The 13,016-nt window shown below is 49.9% G+C and overlaps 2 long non-coding RNA genes across 4 annotated transcripts in view; one reads left to right on the forward strand and one right to left on the reverse strand.

Moving 5' to 3' along the window:
- LOC118533856 (uncharacterized) overlaps positions 1–965 on the reverse strand; it is a 29,548-nt gene extending 28,583 nt beyond the window's left edge. The window contains exon 1 of the long non-coding RNA XR_013442859.1: positions 596–965. This is a non-coding gene — a long non-coding RNA (uncharacterized LOC118533856). The remainder of the gene's footprint in view (positions 1–595) is intronic.
- The window catches only part of LOC118533854 (uncharacterized), a 46,095-nt gene continuing 33,568 nt past the window's right edge, over positions 490–13,016 (forward strand). For all 3 annotated transcript variants that reach the window (XR_004916394.2, XR_004916392.2, XR_013442860.1), the window contains exon 1: positions 490–673. This is a non-coding gene — a long non-coding RNA (uncharacterized LOC118533854). The remainder of the gene's footprint in view (positions 674–13,016) is intronic.

Consider the following 13,016-nt stretch of genomic DNA (forward strand, 5'->3'; position numbering starts at 1 on the left):
ACCTAGGTGTGGTGTGCCTAAGTGTGTGTGTGTGCGTGGGTCTGTCTGCGGGTGTGCACGCGTGCAAGGCGAGAGGGTCTCAGCGTACCCCGCACCCTCTCTCTGGGATTCTATATTTTCCCTTCCTTTGTTCTCAAAATAGTAGGCTAGCGCGGTCTGCGCTGCCCAGAGAAGGGGTGGGGGCCGTTGCGTGCTCGCTCTCGCGCGCCCGAGTTAGCTGCAGGGTTACAAACAGTCTCTCCCTGCTCCCCCGGCCTGAATTAATGTGTTACTATTTTGGGCGCGCCAGTGTTTCCAGGGGAAACCTAATGACGCAATGACGTCAATGCAGGTCAGCAGCAGACTCTCCGGGAGGGCGGGCGGGCTCCCGGCTTTCAGGCTCCGCGCAGTCTACTGGCGGGAGGGCGCCGGCGAGGTGGTAAGGGCGGCGGGCGCGGGGGCGCGGGAACCCCGGCCAGGCCCAGGGACCAGAGGGCGCCCCCTCCCAGCGCCCGGACCCGGGTAACCTCCCGCAGCCCGGGACGGAGTTTCTCCTTTGCCCACGGACATGAGGCGGCGTGGAGGGCAAGCGGGGTAACCCCCACTCCCACCCTACCTTTATCCAAGGGGAGCCAGAGGAACCAGCAGGTCCGGACTCGCTGAGGGGGCTCCACACCGGGCCTCCTACGCACAGGTACGCGCAGGTCCTCAGGGTGTCCCCAGCATGGGGAGGGAGACATTCACACTCACTCCTGTCCACATTCCTCTCGTGTTCTGGCACCGTAACTGGGAGTTTGGTGAAAGGACAAGTGATGTCTGAGACCTAACCCCCTCGCCTGTGTTCCCCCACTCTTTCTGGGCTTAGGAGCTGCTTGTCTGCTCCTCTCCAGCACCTTCGGGAGTCGAAGGCTAGAACTGGGGCTTCCCACTGGCCATGCCTCTCTTGGAGGCGCCATCTGAGGCCAGGAAGCTAAGTGGGAAAGAACGTCCAGGCCAGATGAGCAGCGGGGATGCGAGACTGGAGTGGGAGCCTCAGCAGCCTGGAAGGGGGGGTGGGCATTGCCCGTGTGCGGGATGTGTGTATGGGACTGCTTGGTCTGTGCCTGATCTGGGAGCGCACCCTGTGTGTCCATAGGGTGTGTATGTACTCACTCACAGAAGTCTGCTGTACGTTCTTGTCAGTGCCATACGTGTGAGAACACCTTCCACACCCCTCCTTGGCCCGCAGCTGGGGTACTTGCCCTGAGTGTAGGGGTCCAGTGAGGGACAAACTCAGGTCCAGGGTCTTTTCCCTGCTCATCTCCCACAATTGTCCCAAATTTCACCCTACCCCCAGCCGGGCGGTGGCCGGCTTTCGCCACTCTGGCCACAGCTTCGGTCGGCTGCGGACTTCTCAAAGCTAAACCTGCTTTCTTGCCCCAACTCACTTGTACCCTTGCCTCCTTGGGGCGTGAGTTGAAGAGGAGGAAATCCCTTTCCATCAGCTCCCTCTCACCGGGGGCTGAAAAGGCTCAGGCTAGCCGACTGCTCTCCGCCCCGGTGGGCCGCCGCTCTCCGTTTTCAGCACCAGGATCAGGACAGCTCCGCGCTCGACCCAGCGCCACCTCTTTCCTCCCCAGGGCTGAGCTCAGGACCTGGGAGTGAGCATCCCCTGTCCTGGCCTTTCTGACCTCTCCCCCGCGCCCGGCGCACACAAGTCTGGTCCTTCCTCTGCATCCGAATCTCTGTCCTGTGCCCAGGTGCTTGAAGGGGCAAAAAACAGCCCACAAAATCTCAAGCTGACTGGCAGGCATCACCATGATGCCTTCGGCTGGGTTTCCTTCAAGGGGTAGTGACTCCGAAGAGAGGCTGCCAAGGCCTTGCTACAAGCTCCTCTTCCTGCCTCAGTTCATTAAAATAAGTAAATAAAGCCAGATTCGTTCCCCAAAAGAAGAGCCAGCTTTCAGAAGGTGCTGATGGGGTTCAGGATTTTCTGGATTTTTTTAAACACAATTAGTGGCTCCTGATATCACCTTCCAGTCTCACAGCCCTGCTCATCCCTCTTTTCCTAAACGCAGGCCTCACCTGGTGGAGGGAGGGGTAGGGATGAATCCTGCTCTCCTCTCTACTTCCCCTAGCAGTCAGAGAGGGTTTGGCTAATGTCATAGCTTTGGGAGCTCTGGATAGGGTGATGTCTATGGGAGTTCTCACTACAGCTGTGCCCTGGACTGTTGAAGAGGCCTCCACAGGTAATTTTTGTGGTGACACAGCTCTGTATAGACCACACTTGCTAGGCTGTGACCACACAGAGACTTCTGGGATAGCCCCCACCCCACACTCTATCCCAAATGGAATCTAGGACACAGCAAATCTACCTGTGGCTCTCTCTATTCCTGGATTCCTTTGGTTGATGAAAGATGGCACTAGAATATTGTCCCAGACACCTCTCTCCACCTTGCTCAAGTATTGTCTTACTGTCATCCCAACTCCTCCAGGTAGAGCAGAAAGGGTCTGCATGATGCCCCAGCTGATTCAGGGATGGGTGAAGGAAGCCAAGGAGAAGTCACCTCTTTCTATCCTGCCCCACCCTGTTTCAGAGACCTTTGGCAAGCTGGAGACCATGAATGCCTTTCCCTACCTGAGAATCAGAACACTCTTCTTCCCTAGGTATTCTCCTCTTTCGGGCAGCAGAGATTAGGCCAACCTTGTCATATCTGACCCAGGGGCAGATCCATGTGTTGTCTTTCTCCTACTGAGCCCATAGCACTAGAGGAGGTCTGGGCTTTCAGAGGAGGGTGCCTCTTTACAGAAGCTCTGGGACCTGGAGTGAGGCATGCACACTGTCAGCAGGAAATGGCCTTTTCTCTGAAGAAGCCATTGTTCTGCTTGCTGCTAAGCTATCAGAGTGAGGAGAGGGGAAAAAAAATAGCCCAGTCTAGGGACAAGGGAAGGAGAGGTAGTCATCCCAATCCAGTGGCACTTCCTTCTCATAGGGTAGAAGCCTAAGACCAGGTCCCATGACATCCTCAGTTTCCATGGGTCTCAAGGGGAGTCAAGAAATAGTTGTTTTCCCAAAGGAATTAATTTTCATGACACAGCTGTGTGTGATTCGGTTAAGGAGGTGGCAGCATGGGCAAAATATGCAAACAGCAAGGGGATATGCCTTCCACCAAAGGACAGTGCACACTCCCCAGCACCCCCACCCCAGGGTCTTTGCAGCCAAAAGTTGTTCCTCTGGGAGGCAGCAGAGCTGCCACCATCTGCCTAGCCCCACTCCTGGCTACTTTCCAAGCTTCCCTGGCTCCCTGGCTCCTTCTGTGCTCAGCTGGGTCACATCTGGCTGTGGCCTCAGGGGAAGACTGGCCAAGGTCAGGCAGATACAGAGGTGTTTACCCTGTGGATCTGAGGCTGGCTTCTCCTCCAGCTATGAGGAGCAGGGACCTAGGGAGGAGAGCTAGGGAAGGTGAGGGGTCCCACCTGGCAGAAGCCTGCTCATGACATTGCCCTGGGCACTGAGGAGATCCCAGGCCTCTGAGGTTGTCCTTGTCTGACCACAGGCATCTGGGCCAGAGGGCCCTGGTCCCACTCCCCAGGGTCAGATGCACAGCAGGGAGCTGGACTAACTCAGCACCACTCCCAGCACAAGGGGCCATATTCTCCCTTCAGCCCCATGGTGATTCTTAAGCAAGTCCTTATTTTCTCCATCTGAAAAATGGGGGTTAGCTGAAGCAAGGATGGTCCCCATTGAGAGTCAGCTTGTTCTGATAGTGCCTGACCTTTGCATTAGCCCATGAAATCAGAGATAACTCCTAAAGATCTGGCTCCTAAAATATCTGGGTCCCTGAGAGGCTCAGCGTGCCTTGGGGCATGGGAGAGGATGACTCTGGGTCCCACAGTGACTTTACTGCCCCCTGGCCATAGTCTCAGCCTCTCCCTGTGTATGGAAGCCCAGGTTTCATCATTCAGAAATCAGGAACTCACTATTATTAGAGAAATGCCCATGGGAAGGATGTGTGAGGAACAACTCTGGACTGGCCAAAATCTCACAGCTCTAATACCCAGCTTAGGGCTGAGCTGGAAGCCCCCATTCTCCCAAACAAAAAAATCAGGAGAGCTAAATGGAAATTGCCTTAAAGTTTACTCTTAGGGCCAAGAAGTTCAGAGTATTTGCACCTGCAAGGAATCTTGTAGAGGCCTCCTGATCACCTCACTGTCTATCAATGAGTCCCCTGGGCCCAGCTTGGACCTAGAGAAGGTCCAAGGGAGCTGGGACAAGTTCACTGTGTTCCCTTCCCAATGAAAAGCTTTCCAGGGGACATGGATCTCATGCCCAAGGCCAACCTTTGGATTTTGCAAGCCATATGGAGATGAGTCTAGGAGGGCTTCATCTCAGCACAGGAGAACAACCCCCATGGACAGTGCTGCTTCTTCCCCAGAGGCTGTGGGTCACAGGGTTGGAGCTGACAGTGGGTTTGGGAGAGGGACTGACCCAGCCCTATCCCTCTTGTCCGTGTGATGTTGGACTAGTCATTTCTCTGTGCAGCATGAGAACAGAGATAAAGCATCTGCCATGGCCCCTCACACGCAATAGTTAGTCTGACCAGATACTGTGAAGATGAGTGTATCAGAGGGGTGGGAGACTACTGACCCTAAGAGCCTGAGAAGACCCCAGAATGCTGTCTCCCCAAATGCTGTCTGGCCAGGTTCTATTGTCAGGATCTTAGCCTCTCCCTGTGCATGGAAGCCCAGAACCACTATTCAGGAATACAAGGAGGACCCTCTCCCCAGAATAGGGATTTAGAGTGTAGAGCATCAGAGCCCACGGCCTTACTAAGCCCCCTGTTCTGGCCACTTCCTATTCCCCTTTTGGGGAAAAAGAGACCCTCTGCTATAAATAGTATGAGATGGTCAAACATACCACACTGATAATGAACAGATGAGACTGAAGCAGTTTATTAGTTACATATGGTCACAGCACAGACGAGGACACCACATGCCATGCAGGATCCCATGAGGGTTGCCCTCGGGAGCTGGACTTGGGAGCAGGGAGCCAACAGGGGCTGTGTAGTACAGGCTTTGTTGTGCCTCCTGATTCTTGCATGAGGTTGTGATGGGCTCATTTGAATAATTTTGGGGACTGGCAGGGAGGTAAAACCCATTAGGTTGAAGACCGGGTCGGGTGCAGCTAGGGGAACTAGCTGAGTGGGGAGGCTTTCTGGCTGGGTGGGAGGCATCTGGAGAGAGCAGAGGAACTCACAGAGGCCTTTGGGACTTGAAGTTCTGGAAATTTTAGACTGTATAATACAATGCCTCAGGTCCTGTGCTCATTTCATCTTCGTGCCATCCTGTGAGATAGTTACATTTCACAGATGAAGAAATGGAGGTTGGGTAATAAGCCAAAACCGATCAGACCAGGCCTTGTGTCAGCATCTCCTGACTCCAAGCTCATGCCCTCTCTGGGCTGTCCATCCGTGAGAACACCTACAAACTGCAGCTGCATCTCAAAGCAAGCAGAGTGAGTGGGGCTGGCCCCAGGCAACCTGGCCATCTCCAGATGCCCTGAGAAAGCCCTTTCCCCTTTCAGGGCAGGATTCTCTGCAGCTTTACCTCTAATTGGGTTGTAACTAGAGAGAACCTAAGGCCCCCTTTGGCTCCTCTTGATCCTAGACTGGGGAGCTGGTGAGTGGATTTGCATATTAAGTCATTGGCATTTCTATTGATGGTGAAGGTGAGGACAAGCCATGGGTTGAGCTGACCCTACTGGTAGAGAAAGCTGGCTCCCAGCCCAGCTCCTTATTCACTGTGTGGCTTTGGGTAAACTCATCCTTCTCTGGGCTCAGACTTCTCAGAAGTACCCAGAGGGGGTTGGTTGAATGCCAAGGCTCTTTCAGCTTTGTTGTGCTGTGAACCTCAAGGACTTTAACTGTAGGATATAAAACTCTGTCCATGCAGGTAGAGGCATTTGAAGCAGGTGACGGGAAGGCATTTTTGTTTCTGTAGAGCCAGGGAGAATTACGTGGACTTAGTTCCTTGGGATGAATAGATGGTGGGATGCTAGAAGTGAGTTAAGACCCTCCCCCAACCCACAGCCCATCCTTGACTTCACCTACACCAGGGCATTGCTGAGCATTGCTGGCTGAGGCCTATTTCCAGAAGATGCTCTGGGGACACAAACATTGGTGTAATCTTGCCATCTGGGAGCCCTGAAGCCCCCAGCCCAGACCTGGCTCAGCCAGGCAGGCCCTCCTGCTCCAGCCCTATCTCCCCCAAAAGGAGAACTTGTTACTCCTTTTAACTCCTTCCTTCCTCTCCTGGAGGGTTGCTGAATTTAGCAAATACATATGCAGGCTGCCCAGTTAAGTTCTAAGTTCAGACAAGTACAGAAAAAGTTTAAATATAAATATGTCTCAAGACTTCCCTGGGACCAAGCACCTGGAACCTGCCCCCAATCTTAAGGGCCTGGGTCCCTGCTGTCTCCAGGGACAGAAGTGTGTCCGCTTGGTCCAGGGCCTTTGTATCTGTATTTATGATGCTGATACAACAGATAACAATAATGGCAGCCAAGGAAACTGAGTCTAAGCTCATGCAGCTGGAGTGGTAGGCTGGACTCGAACCTACATTTTTTGGTGTCCATTCTGTGCCCTTCCCACAGCACCAGCATGGATTTGCCGAGAGCTCATAAAAGAGGAGTCTGGCACAAGCCTGCAGGCTCCTTGCCATGGGTCAGGTGGCCGCGCTGCGGTGCGTGCAGAGAACAGCGGGTGTGCCCTGTCCCTGCACAGGGCCGACCAGCCCACCAGGCAACATCCAGGCTGCAGGCCAGACTGCTTTGCAGGGGTTGTGTTCGATTCCACCTCTCCGTCTGCCTACGAGTGCAAGTCCTCGTGACATCCCCCCTGGTGGCCTGGGCTGCTACTGAACCATCTGCTCCTTAGCTGGGCCTGCAGCTGGGAGCTCATGCATGATGGAGATTTCTCCTGGCCATGGGCCTCTGAAGCCAACCTGATAGGTGGGGACACAAGTGGTGACCACACATCAGAGAGGTGAAGACAGGCTCCTGCGGACGCTTTTCCCGATTCCATTCGGGAAGACCCACGAAAACTGGGGTAGGGAGGGCATGTATTTTTCATCTCATTTTAGAGGTGAAGTGAAATTAACTTCTTCAAGACGATATAGTACATAACTGGAGAGCCAGGACTGGCATCTACTCTGTGTCCTGGACTCATGATCCCTCAAATCTGCAGCCACTCCCTGGGGGCAGAGCCTGAAGACAATGGCGCTCAGCCCTGGCTGCATATTAGGATCACCTGAGAGCTTTAAAACACACAGGTACAAGCCCTAGAGATTCTGGTTAAGTGTCTGGGTGGGGCTCAGACACCACCAGTAGGTGTTAAAAGCTCCCCAGGTGATTCTAATGAGCATCCAGGGTTGAGAATCACCACTGAGGAAGAGATGGCACGGGGTAGAGGGTTCCCTGTTATACCCCACACTGGAATCACCTGGGAATCTTTAAAATATTGCCACCTGGCTCCCTCCCCTAGCTATTCTGCTTTAATAGAGTGTGTGCCCTGGGCATTAGGATATTTTTTTAAAGCTCTCCAGGTGATTCTAATATCAGCAAAGTTTGGAAACCATTGGTATAGGATAGGGGTCCTCCAAGTGTGTTCTGCAGACCAGCAGCAACAAGACCACCTGGGAACGTGTTAGAACTGCCGAATCTCAGGACCACTCTGGACCCAGAATCTGCATTTTAATAAGTAGTTTGTATGCACATTCAAATTTGGCCTAGGGAATGATGTGATGAAGAGGCAGGCGAGGGTATAATTTTTTAATCAATCCATCTGCTCATTCATTTCTTTGGTCATTTACTGATAATCACAGAGCATTTGCTATGTGCTAGCAAGTGCTGGGCACTGCTGATTTAAAGACAAATAAGGAGGCTAGGGGTGAGGCAAGAACATAGCTGTCAGAACACGAGGGCATACAAAGGACTCATCTTGCAGGGCAGGTGTGTTCAGAGGCCACGGGGGCTCTGTAGAGGTGGACATGTGGGATGGGATGGGGAAGAGTGTTCTGTGCCCTTCCGATGAGCCTCAGCTTTAGCTGTGGAGGATGAGGTGCCTGTGGAGGATTTAGGTAAGAAGGAATAGAATGTCATGATTCAGATGGGTCTTCTAAAGAGAACTTTAGAAAAATAAGTGAAAATACTGAACTAGTTGGAACCTGGTAGCCACAGAGACCAAATGGGACTGTTAGACGCCTAAGAGTCTAAAGATGGGATGGCGAGGAGGACCAGGCTTGAGAGATGGTTCTGAATGAGGATCCACAGGATTGTGGGGCCGATTGCATATGAGGTGGGAGGGAGAGGAGTTGATCATGACCCTCAGGTGTGCAGTTTGGGCAACTAGGGGGAGGGGGCACCATTCAGTGGGATAAAGAACACAGGAGGCAGAGCAAGTTTGGATAGGCTGAGAGGCAGCTGTGTGTTTGCCAGTGGAGCTAAAGAGAGAAGTTGGGGTTGGCTGTACACCTGGGGGTCAACAGCATCCAAGGGTTGTTGAAGCCATAAGAGTAAGATCATTTAAAGATGGAAAGGGAGAGGAGGGGGATAGACAGAATAATGGGGCTATATTACTTAAGAGGAGATAGGAAGAGGAGAAAAGAAAGGGGGAAGGAGGGAGGAGAGGTGGGAAGGATCCAGCAAAGACAGACTTGAAAGAATGGATCAGAAAAGGAAAAAGAGGAATGCCTGGGTGGATCTGTTGGTTAAGCAGCAAACTCTTGATTTTGGCTCAGGTCATGATCTCAGGGTCCTGGGATTGAGCCCCGTGTCGGGTTCCATGCTCAGCGAGGAGTGTGCTTGAGGATTCTCTCTCTCCCTCTCCCTTTGCCTGCCCCCACTCATGCTCTCTCTCTCACACACAAGTAATTAAATAAATCTTAAAAAAAAGAAAGGAAAGGAAAAGGAACATGAAAAGGATACCTAAAATTAAAAACAGACATTCAGGAAAAAGAGCATAGTTCAATGAGTAAAATGCTGCAGAGGAGCATTAGGAGATGAAGACTGAAAATAGGAGTTGATAATTAGGCCATTCGTGACCCCATGGTCCAGTGGCATGGTGATGAGAAGGGCCAGACTGCAGTGGTCAAGGGTACTGAAAAAGAGGACACAGGAAGGTAGATTAATCTCCAACATTGGCGGGGAGAGGGACGGGGAGACAGAGCGGTGGTTTAGAAGAGAAGTAGGACAAAGGGGTTTCTGTTTCCTGCTTAACTTGGAGAAGATGAGGCAGCTTCTAAGCTAAGAGGAAAGAGTTAAAACTGGTTAAAGATGCAGAGGGAGAGAAGATAACTAGAGGGATCTTAGAGGCAAGGGGAAGACATGTGATTCAGAACAGAGAGAGGAATTCATCTTGGAGAGGAGAGGAATGTTCAAGCAGTTCCCATGAATGTTCTCTATGTTCTCTGACCAGGGGCAAGTCATCTCCTGACAGCCAGGACAAAGTAGTTGGCTGGGCAGCCTCGGGGACACCAGAGTTCTGGGGAGAAGGAGAGAAGAGGTAGAACCAGCCAGGTGGGAGACCCACATCAGCAGTGGTCCCAGCAGCCTGCACAGCATTGAATATTTCCCAGCCATAGTAGCCCAGTTGGTGAGGAGAATAAAGATGGATGGTTTCCTTCAGGTTTGGGAACTGGTTAGGCTCAAGGGCAAGTGAGGAAGGGCATCCAGTGTGCTGCGGAGAATGCTGTTGACACCATCATTTTCATCAGGGTCAAGTTTTCCTGCCCTTCTCAGGAAGGTCAAATGCAGGCACAGTCAGTCACACCCATTCAGTGAACCTCCTTCATGGGGGTGGGGACTCATGGAGCTGCTGGTATCTTGGCTGACCCAGTTCTGTTTGCAAAGAGGAAGACCCCACAGATTCCAGAGGTAGTAGCTACTCTATATCCACCAGCCCAGGTAGCTCTAGAGACTAGAGAATGCCAGACTCACCTGCCCTCCTGTTGACTGTCCAGCTCCTAAAGGAATCAGAGGATCCAAGGGTTGGAAGGAAGCTTAGCAATCCTCTAGTCCAGTGGTTCAGAAGCAGTGACCCTTGGGGGCATTTTGGAAACATGGGGAGGAGGAGTATCTTTGACTGTCACAATGATTAGAGGAACACTACTGACACTGAGTAGGGGGAGGCCAGATACGCCCATCCTCTTGCAATGCAAGAGACAGTCCTGCACAAAAAGGCACATATCTCCCCTAGCTTTCAAATGCCTTGCTAAGCGGTAGAAACCTGTTCATAATTATCTTTGAACTCTGGTGTACATATAAACACAGTTGAATTTGCTGAGAAGGTTTCTGTATATAATTCAAAGAGAGATTGTACTTCAGAACTTCACTAAGAGTGGTGTGTTAGTTTAGAAAATCCCATCTCTGAAGGCAAAGCTCCCCACAGTAATTGAGCATCAAAACAACACACTTGTATCAGTGTGCATTGGCACCCATTGCATTCATGATGATTCTGCATAGACATGCAAGCATCTCACTATTTCCTTCTCTTATGCATCATCATGCCTGAGCATTTATATGTTGAAACACATATTCCTATATCGTGTCCTTTTTATTTTTATATTTCAATTAGGGAATTGCATTAATTTTTTAAAAATATGTTATTTTTAAAAATAGGTTTTACTCTCTATTATTTTCTTTCAGCATAATAAAGAGGGTATTATCAAATATTTGCTATAAAGGAGGGTGTTTTTAACTCTAGTAGAACTTTTTTTTAAAAGATTTTATATATTTATTTGACAGAGAGAGACACAGCGAGAGAGGGAACACAAGCCAGGGGAGTGGGAGAGGGAGAAGCAGGCTTCCTGCTGAGCAGGGAGCCCGATGCGGGGCTTGATCTCAGGACCCTGGGATCATGACCTGAGCGGAAGGCAGACGCTTAACTGACTGAGTCACCCCGGCGCCCAACTCTAGTAGAATTTTTTTAAAAATCCAGTCTTATCTCTTGACCAGTGAGTTGAATTCTCTCCACAGCAACTCTAATTGCTGGTTGTCCAGATCTGCTTGAACATTTCCAGGGCAGGGAACTCATTACCTTTGTAGGTGGTCTGTCCCGTCATCAGAAAGCTGGCTGAGCTGAGATTACATGTGAGGGGCTGAACCTGTCATTGAGTATCTTCCATCCTCTCCTTGTCCTATTCATGTCCTCCAAGCCACATGGAAAGTGTCAGTCCTTCTATATGAGATCTCTCTGATATTTGTAGGCATAGAATGCACATCCTCCTATGCCCCCACCATCATTTTCTTCTCCAGATAGAATGTTTATAATACCTCACCGTTCTGTATGTGACATGATTTTTGTGTACTTTGTTATCTTGGCCAAACAGGCATTGTAGTAAGCATGAGGGATTCGGAGAGATCAGTAGGTTTCCCTTCCATTCATGGATATTTTACAGACTGTTGACCGATGCCATTCACTGTGCTCGGCTCTGGCGACCAGAGATGGTTGAGAAAGAGCTGTTGTCCATAGGGGCTCCGCCAGTGGTGAAACAGTCGCATGAAATGGCAGATTGAACATACTCCTATTTCCCTTCTCTCTCAAGACCCATCTAGACTTAAAGGAAGGGGATTTTGTTTAAAAAATATTAACAGACAATGATGAGGAGAGATCATCAGCAGATGAGAGGTTTCCATAAAATTCTAGAATACTAAGAGTAGATGAAAGTATGGATGGTCTAGCAGAAGAGTGGAGAAAATGTGAGCTTACAGTGCTCAGAGAAAGGGGTATGGAACAGAAGGGGCTTATTTGCCCCTGGAGAGCCCCTGATAACTGGTCCCCAGAGGGCCAGCTGTGACAAAAGGCAAGAATGAGATCTGGTACCAGAAAAGGGAGATTCACTGAAAGTCTGCTTCTGTAACAGTTGATCCCTGCCACCAAGCAAAATATTTACAGCCAGGGCACTGGAGGTTTCTTCTTAGGAAAGTTGAGTGGTCCCAGAAAACAGGCACGTGAGGGTCCCCACATAATAACCAGCTCCAACTAAGAACCCAAAACCTAACTCAGCCGCTGAGAAAAGCCCACCCATGCACACACCACTCCCAAATGACATTTCAATGTCTTATTCTTAAATATATGAATGGATAAAGATAATCCACCCCGAGGAGAGTCTACAACACAATGAAACTGAAGGAAACACAGAGAAAAAGAAGACTCCTGAGGAAATGGGAAAAACATAGGAAACTAAAACAAAACAAACAGAACCTCTAATTAATGTCCATGGAGACAGGAGCAAAGAGGAAAACTGGGAGGACAAGAAAGTGTTCTTGGAAGTAAAAACATTTTGAAAATGGCTGCCAAAACAAAACATTCAGGAGAATTGAAGATAAAATGAAGGAAATCTCCTGGAAAGTAGAAGATGAAAATTCAATATAATTGGCACATGAATTTGAGGGAATGTCCCAGAAAGCAGACTAACAAGACTGATGGAAAAGATGATAGAAATGAAAAGAGAATCAATTTGTTACATTCAGATTGGACTAATAGGAGTTCCAGAAAGAGAAAATAGAGAACATCGAGGGCAGAAAACCCAAATCAATAATACAGAGAAATTCTCAACCCAAAAGTATAGCGGTCAGTACAGAGTCCATTCTAGGACAAAGAATAAAAATAGACCCACAGCAATGTATGTCTACCTAAAATTTCAGTAAATTGGGGGCAAAGAAAATAACCAAAAGATGTTCAGAGAGAAAATATAAAATCTCAGTGAACATTTCAGTGGCATGAGAATTCCAAATGGCAGCGCCAGACCCCAGAATGCAGAAGAACCAGACCTCCAGAACTAAGAGAGAAAGTAATTTTAATCCCGATTTCCACCCTCAGACAGATTTCATCAAGCGTCAGAGTTAAAAAAAGACATTTTTCAGGTATATAAGGACTTAGCACCCCATTTAAGGAAGTTATGAATAATGTGCCCCACAAAATAAATAAATGAGGCAAGAAAGGCAGAGAGAAAAATTGAGAAACAGTGGCTCCAATCTGGAGAGCAGTCAGAAGAAGTCC

This window comes from Halichoerus grypus, chromosome 12 (assembly GCF_964656455.1).
Source record: "Halichoerus grypus chromosome 12, mHalGry1.hap1.1, whole genome shotgun sequence".
In the NCBI taxonomy this organism is placed as follows: Eukaryota; Metazoa; Chordata; class Mammalia; order Carnivora; family Phocidae; genus Halichoerus; species Halichoerus grypus.